Source organism: Cebus imitator, unplaced genomic scaffold (genome assembly GCF_001604975.1).
Source record: "Cebus imitator isolate Cc_AM_T3 unplaced genomic scaffold, Cebus_imitator-1.0 Scaffold36, whole genome shotgun sequence".
NCBI classification, from domain to species: Eukaryota; Metazoa; Chordata; class Mammalia; order Primates; family Cebidae; genus Cebus; species Cebus imitator.
The window spans coordinates 10,641,065-10,647,582 of NW_016107351.1; the positions used below are offsets into that span (position 1 = coordinate 10,641,065).

At 36.5% G+C, this 6,518-nt stretch overlaps 1 long non-coding RNA gene across 1 annotated transcript in view; it reads right to left on the reverse strand.

Moving 5' to 3' along the window:
* Window positions 1-4,925: 4,925 nt before the first annotated feature.
* LOC108301801 overlaps window positions 4,926-6,518 on the reverse strand; it is a 3,136-nt gene continuing 1,543 nt past the window's right edge. The window contains exon 3 of the long non-coding RNA XR_001824073.2: window positions 4,926-5,083. This is a non-coding gene — a long non-coding RNA (uncharacterized LOC108301801). The remainder of the gene's footprint in view (window positions 5,084-6,518) is intronic.

Genomic DNA, 6,518 nt, shown 5'->3' on the forward strand with positions numbered 1-6,518 from the left:
TTTTGTATTTTTAGTAGAGACGGGGTTTCACCATGTTGACCAGGATGGTATCGATCTCTTGACCTCGTGATCCACCTGCCTCGGCCTCCCAAAGTGCTGAGATTACAGGCGTGTGCCACTGCGCCCGGCCCCAAATTCTATTTTTAAACATACTTTCCCTAACATAATATTAGCTAACATTTCTAAGACATATATTTTATAAATGTTGTTTTTATCATATTTGAAAGTTAAGGCAAGGACATGAACAGTTTCCCTTCCCTTCTAGGCTCTATCATCAACTGACATAAAAGAAAAAGAGAAACAATAACATTTTAAGAAAAAAAAATGCACATATAAACATGCATCTATATGTTCATATAAACCACACATATACATATAAACACACACACACACACACACACACACACACACAAAATCTAATTTAACAACAAAATATTCAGGAAGTGTGGGTATCCTGTGCTGGGAAAAAGGGATGTCGCTAAGCCCTTTGTGTGTCACATGCACAGACTTTAAATACACACTGCCCTCCCTTTACCCTGTAAGGTCCTATGGACACAGAGAGTGGCCAGGTAATAACTATGTTAGTAAGATAAAATATTCCCGTTCTATTAAGACTAGGTATTATAATAGAATGGGAATATTTTATCAAATAATAAAGTAATACAAATATTCTATCTCCTGAATGGGATAATGGGATATAGATTATTTATACAATTATATACAGCACAATACAATCACAGTCTATTACCACCCAGTGAAGCCCAAGGAAAGCTTCTAAGAATTCCACTAATAAAGGACATGTTTCTAGCTCAACGATTTTCACAAGACCATCTTTACAAAAAAATATACATTTCGATAATTTCTAACTATCTGAAAAGGTTGGATTAAACTAAGTTACCCTTTTTTAAAAAAATAGTAGTCTAAAATTTGCCCCCAAACAATAATCTAGTGAAAGAGAATATTCATGTGCAATAATCAGGACTATCCTAACCACCCTTCATTTAAAAGACATACATGAATAAAATATTTTGACCTATGATTTGGAAGAACACATGTAATACAAAATCATTTTCAACAACATCAATATAACTTGAAAGTCTAGATATGATAAATTGATATGCCTATTTTCAGAATAGCTTCATAACTACACAGTGGCTTACATATGATTTACTGATCTCAGCCTTGTTGATTACCTAAGAGACAAATGTAAAACTGAGCATATCTCAAACAGATGTGATAATACTCTCTGAAGCCATCTGCAAAACACTGCATCATAAATTTTACCAAATATATTTACAGGTTTTCTTCAATTGTCCTGTGCCTATCAACCATTAAAATATCTTGAAATTGCAGATTCATGTAAAAAGTATAATAAAGTTTTAACTTTACAAAAAAAGTTAAGCCACAAACATACAATAAAACATGCATTTCTGAATAAAAACATATTTAAATGAGGCTACTGTTTTAATTAATTTTGTTGCTTTCTGACAATAAACGAATTTAGAAATATTTATCACAATATGGTAGCTTACAATTCTATTTTCAAACATACTTTTCCCAAAATAATTTTAGCTAACATTTCTAAGACAGATATTTTATAAATGTTGTTTTTATCACATCTACACATTTATCATAAATTAGCATACATGTAGTAGCACTAGATAATCTGTGTCCAATAGAACTTTCTGTGTCAAAGGAAGTATGTTATAATTCCATCCTACAATATCAATTATGTTGATAATACATGATGTACACTAACTTGAGAAAAATCACTAAATGGGTAAAGAGTGCAAACAGGGTGTTTCAGCCTGAGAATAACTGTATTAGGGACAAATTCCCATTCTATTTAATATAGTATCTTCAAGATAGAGAGCACCCTTTCAATTATTAGAAGAGATACAAGATAAAAATAAAGATGGTAATACTTACAGGTCCTGAGGGGTACATGGAATGCCCGGAGTCCACACACAGAGGTCAGGGAGCATGAGAGAGAGGGGGAGAGAGAGAGAAAGGGGGAAGACAGAGAAAAAGACAGAGAGAGAGAGACACCCATGGGCCAATGCCCTTATTGGGTCAAGGGTATTATGCAAACAGGTTTTCTGCGGAGACTTCTAAGTGATGGGGTTAAAGCAAGCAGGCATGAGTTCCCTGAGGTCACACTGTGACTGGGAGGTGGACAATGGTTCCATGAGGGGCGTGGTGATCAAAGGGCCAGTCAAGTAGATTGCATCAAGCTGTCCCATGGTGAAGTGGTCCAAAGGAGGCACTTGGATAAGGCAGATATCTGGACCAACCACACTGAGGAACTGGGAGGAGTTGTAGAACTGGAAACTGTGCAAAGGTGAGTAAGCCTCGCTTCTGGTATAAGAAAGTTAAACTTATACTCAAGATTTGGATGCAGAGGCAACATAAATTTATAAGAATTCACTACACTCTTCCAATGCCCACACCCAACAGGTCATACTGCTGAGGCCTCAGGGACATTCTCTCAATCACACATCTCATTCCAGCCCAATATCATCTTTGTTCCCAAAAAGGAGAAACTGTTTAAACATTCTTGATACCCAGTACCTTGCTTCTATAAGCTAAGCAGAGAATCTCAAACATCCTAGAGTTTATAGGAATGAAAACCATGGAGGACTTACCATATGATTAATGTTGATTTATGATTTGATTACAAGATGCTTCCCAAAATAGATCAAATTATTGCCTAGTTAAAACAATTCCCCACTGGCTGCAAACATAGTTGTTTAATTTATTTTTACTGCTGGGTGCAGTGGCTCATGCCTGTAATCCCCGCACTTTGGGAGACCAAGGTGGGCAGATTACCTGAGGTCAGGAGTTTGAGACCAGCCTAACCAACATGGTGAAACCCCGTCTCTACTAAAAACACAAAAATTAGCCAGGTGTGGTGTGTGCCTGTAATCTCAGTTACTTGGGAGACTGAGGCAGGAGAATCGCTTGAACCTTGGAGGTGGAGGTTGCAGTGAGCCAAGATCGCACCACTGCACTCTAGCCTGGAAGATAGAACAAGACTCAGCCTCAAAAAAATATATATATATTTTTACTACTCCTTGCAGAGCACGGCTAACCCATAGACAGTGTTCCCAGTGTAGCCCACAGATAAACTTAGAATGAGTGATATTGCTATGGGATCTTCTGGTAACCTCACAGAGATGAGCACTGAAACCAATGAGAATCAAAATGTCAACGTGGTGTTACTGAGGGGTATTTGCAATGAGAACTTGGTATTTTTTTAAACAATGGGTTTTGTAAAGTGTGTTAATTTTCCAAATATTTTGTGACCTCCAAATTTATTTCTGTGTTGACTTCTAATTTAATTCCTCTAGGGACACACAACATACTCCAGAATGTTTCAATCTTAAATTTGAGTACAGTTTTATAGCCTAACGTATACTCTATCCTGGAGAACGTTATAGGTGTGCTTGAAAATAATTTGTATTCTGTTGTTGGGTGGAGTTTTCTCTATCTATCTGTCAGGTATCATCTATCTCAGGTCAAATTGGTTGTGGAAGTACGTCGTAACCTCAATGATGCCCTATCTAATTGACTCATCAGTGATTAAAAAGAGGATATAAACAAAAGTTATTATTGTTAAATTGTCTATTGACCCCACCAGTCATGTTGGTTTTCAGTTTATATAATTTGGGGCAGCGTTGTTAGTGCTGACGTGATTATAATTGTTATATATTTCAGATTAATTAACCCTTCTATCATTAAATACTACCTTTCTTCCTCTCTAGCAATACTTTATCTTAAAGTCTCTTTTTTTCTCATGTTAGAATACCCACTTAGGCTCTCTTCTGGATTCTTTGGATGTAGTGTTTTCCATCTTTTTACTTTCAAACTATGTGTATCTTTTGTTCTAAAGTGTCTTTTTTGTAGACAGTATATAGTTGTTCATGTTTTCTTAAAAAAAATGGAATTTCCTAATCTCTTTAAAAATTTTAATATAATTGCCATATGGCTAGGTTTATGTCTGTCATTTTCCTATCTGTTTTCTATATGTCTTATGTCTTATTGGTTCCTCTGTTCATCCTTACCTGCCATCTTTTTTGTTAAATCTATTTTAATTCTTTAGTGGTTCTTTTAATATTTTTTGAATTATTTTCTTATTAGTGGTCTGGGTGTTTATAAAATACACCTTAAATAATCACAACCTACCTCAGATTTACAGTAAATGTGTAACATGGCCTTTCATATTACTTGAAATCAATTTCAGAGAAGCAATTTTATTGCTCAGTTTGTCCAGATTACCAAAATATATTGAGGACATCATCAATACAAGCATGTTTATAAAAGAAGCCATGAGCCTGAGATAGGAGACAGACAATAAACACTGAGGATTCTGTCACTCTTGGACATGATGACACCATGACCACACTGTTAAGTCATACAGACCAGGATATAGGAACAATGAAACAGCCACATTGCTCACTACCATTATCACTGGAATATTATAATTCCCTAAGAAGAATGTAGCAATCTCTGGACAAAATGCTTACTGTGAGAATTCCCACTGGCCCGTGAGCATGGAATGGTGTAATTATTTCTGATACTTTCTGCCATATTTCAAGGGGAATGTATAAACTCTTTCATAAGACATCCACATTTTGGTCTACATGGAATTGTGGAAATATAGTAAAAATACGGGAAGATGAGAAGTATACATGCACATTTGTCAAACACGCATAGGAAAGGAGGCCTCACTACGTATCTGCATATAAAATGTACTAATTTATTACTCTACTGGGATGTCTCTGATTGCGCAAAAATTCTAGGAGAGGAAGAGAGGCTTCGGATAACTCACCAGGTTATTAATGCCTTACACTGTTTGAATTAACAGACTTTGTAAAAGCAATTCTAAGTTATTTGATGACACAACAAAAATAATACGGATATTACATGTATTAAAAATTGGAATGTTACCCTTGGAGTGCATTGTTTTGACCTTTCCTGGAGAAAGAAGCTGGTGCAAATGACAAAATCAGTACTTCTTTGGTGTGCAGGTGAGAATTCCAAGTGGCAAATGTTGTTGTCTTCCATCAACATCATTTCCGACCTATAAAGGGGGAAATCAGGGAGTTCAGAAACAAAACATTCTAATGGTATATTTACTAACAAGAGGTTGGTTGTAAGGAATCCACCAGAGATGTTCACTGGGCCATCTGTATGACAAGAACAATTAATACTCGGTACTTGAAACATGACAGTGTAGAACTAATCTTTTCTAAAACACTGGTCCCCAAGTTTCCTCAGCATACCAAACACAACACCATTCACTATGACCTGGCTCTCCCCTTACATTCATTAGAAACCCACTGAAGAGATACAAAAGTGGCCAGAAAAATCCACATTTTAAAAGGTTGGAAATTTAATCATTTCACCTCTAGGAATGTTTAAAGTAGCATGTAGCTGAAGGCAGTATTTCTGTGCATACAAAAGCATTCTCTCAGCTGATGAGAAAAAAGAAAAACAAAGAAACTAAATCCTAGTGACTGCTTGGCAAGCAAATTAAATTATACAGTGAAGATTACATATGTAATAGCTATGTTTCAATTTTCATATAGTAGTTTCATTTCATAGAAAAATGAAAAGTGAAAACTTTCTATGAAAGGGACCTTGAGCCTGAGATATACTGCAGACTCTGAGCACTCATCTTTCTGTCGCCTGGGGACTCGCCAACCCACAGTATTAAATTACAAAGACCAGCATCACAGCTTGGATTCTGACCCTCTCATTGCCCTCAAGAGATCAAGCGTCGTCATGTAGGAGATCATTGCAGCTCCAATGCAAGTGTAGGTATAGCTATTTCCTGCACTGTCACATCCCAAGTCCTGACTACCCAGGGTCTGTTTACTACCAACATATTTATGTAGCCAATCAAGAATTCAGAGTTGCAATTTCATCTCCAAACTGGGTATCTACAGATCACTGTCCGATTCAGCTTCTCTAGTACCTGTAAGCTGGTTAGTTTTCCAGTACCACAGTCCTTGCTAGGACCACACAGCTGAACAAACCGAACTCTCCTTCCGTATAGTTTGCTTAGGTCAGAAAACTGTGCTGGACCTCATGTTCAGAGAAGGTATTATTTAACTTATTGCTTTCCCAGGTTTTCAACAAGATCAATTATTACAGTTATCACTGATATATGCAAACTTCTAAACAAGGGGCACTGTTTACCTCAGAAACATGAAAGAAAATGAGCACTGTGGAGTATACTTCTCTGGGACACACTGATGCACCCCATTAAGTCATGGAAACCAGCTCCCTACACAGACCCAGGCTCCATGTTGCCCAGCACAGATAGTGCCTTATGGAGTATTACATAATCCCTAAAAAAAGGCAGTATTTTAGCGAAAAAATGCTTAGTGACCTGACCTAGCCCTTGAGGATGTTGTGTATGGTTAATATCAATTATACTAATGTAACTCTACTAGGATGTTTTTGATATTATTGAAAAGGGAGGAAGCAAAAAAAAAAAAAAAAAAAAAAAA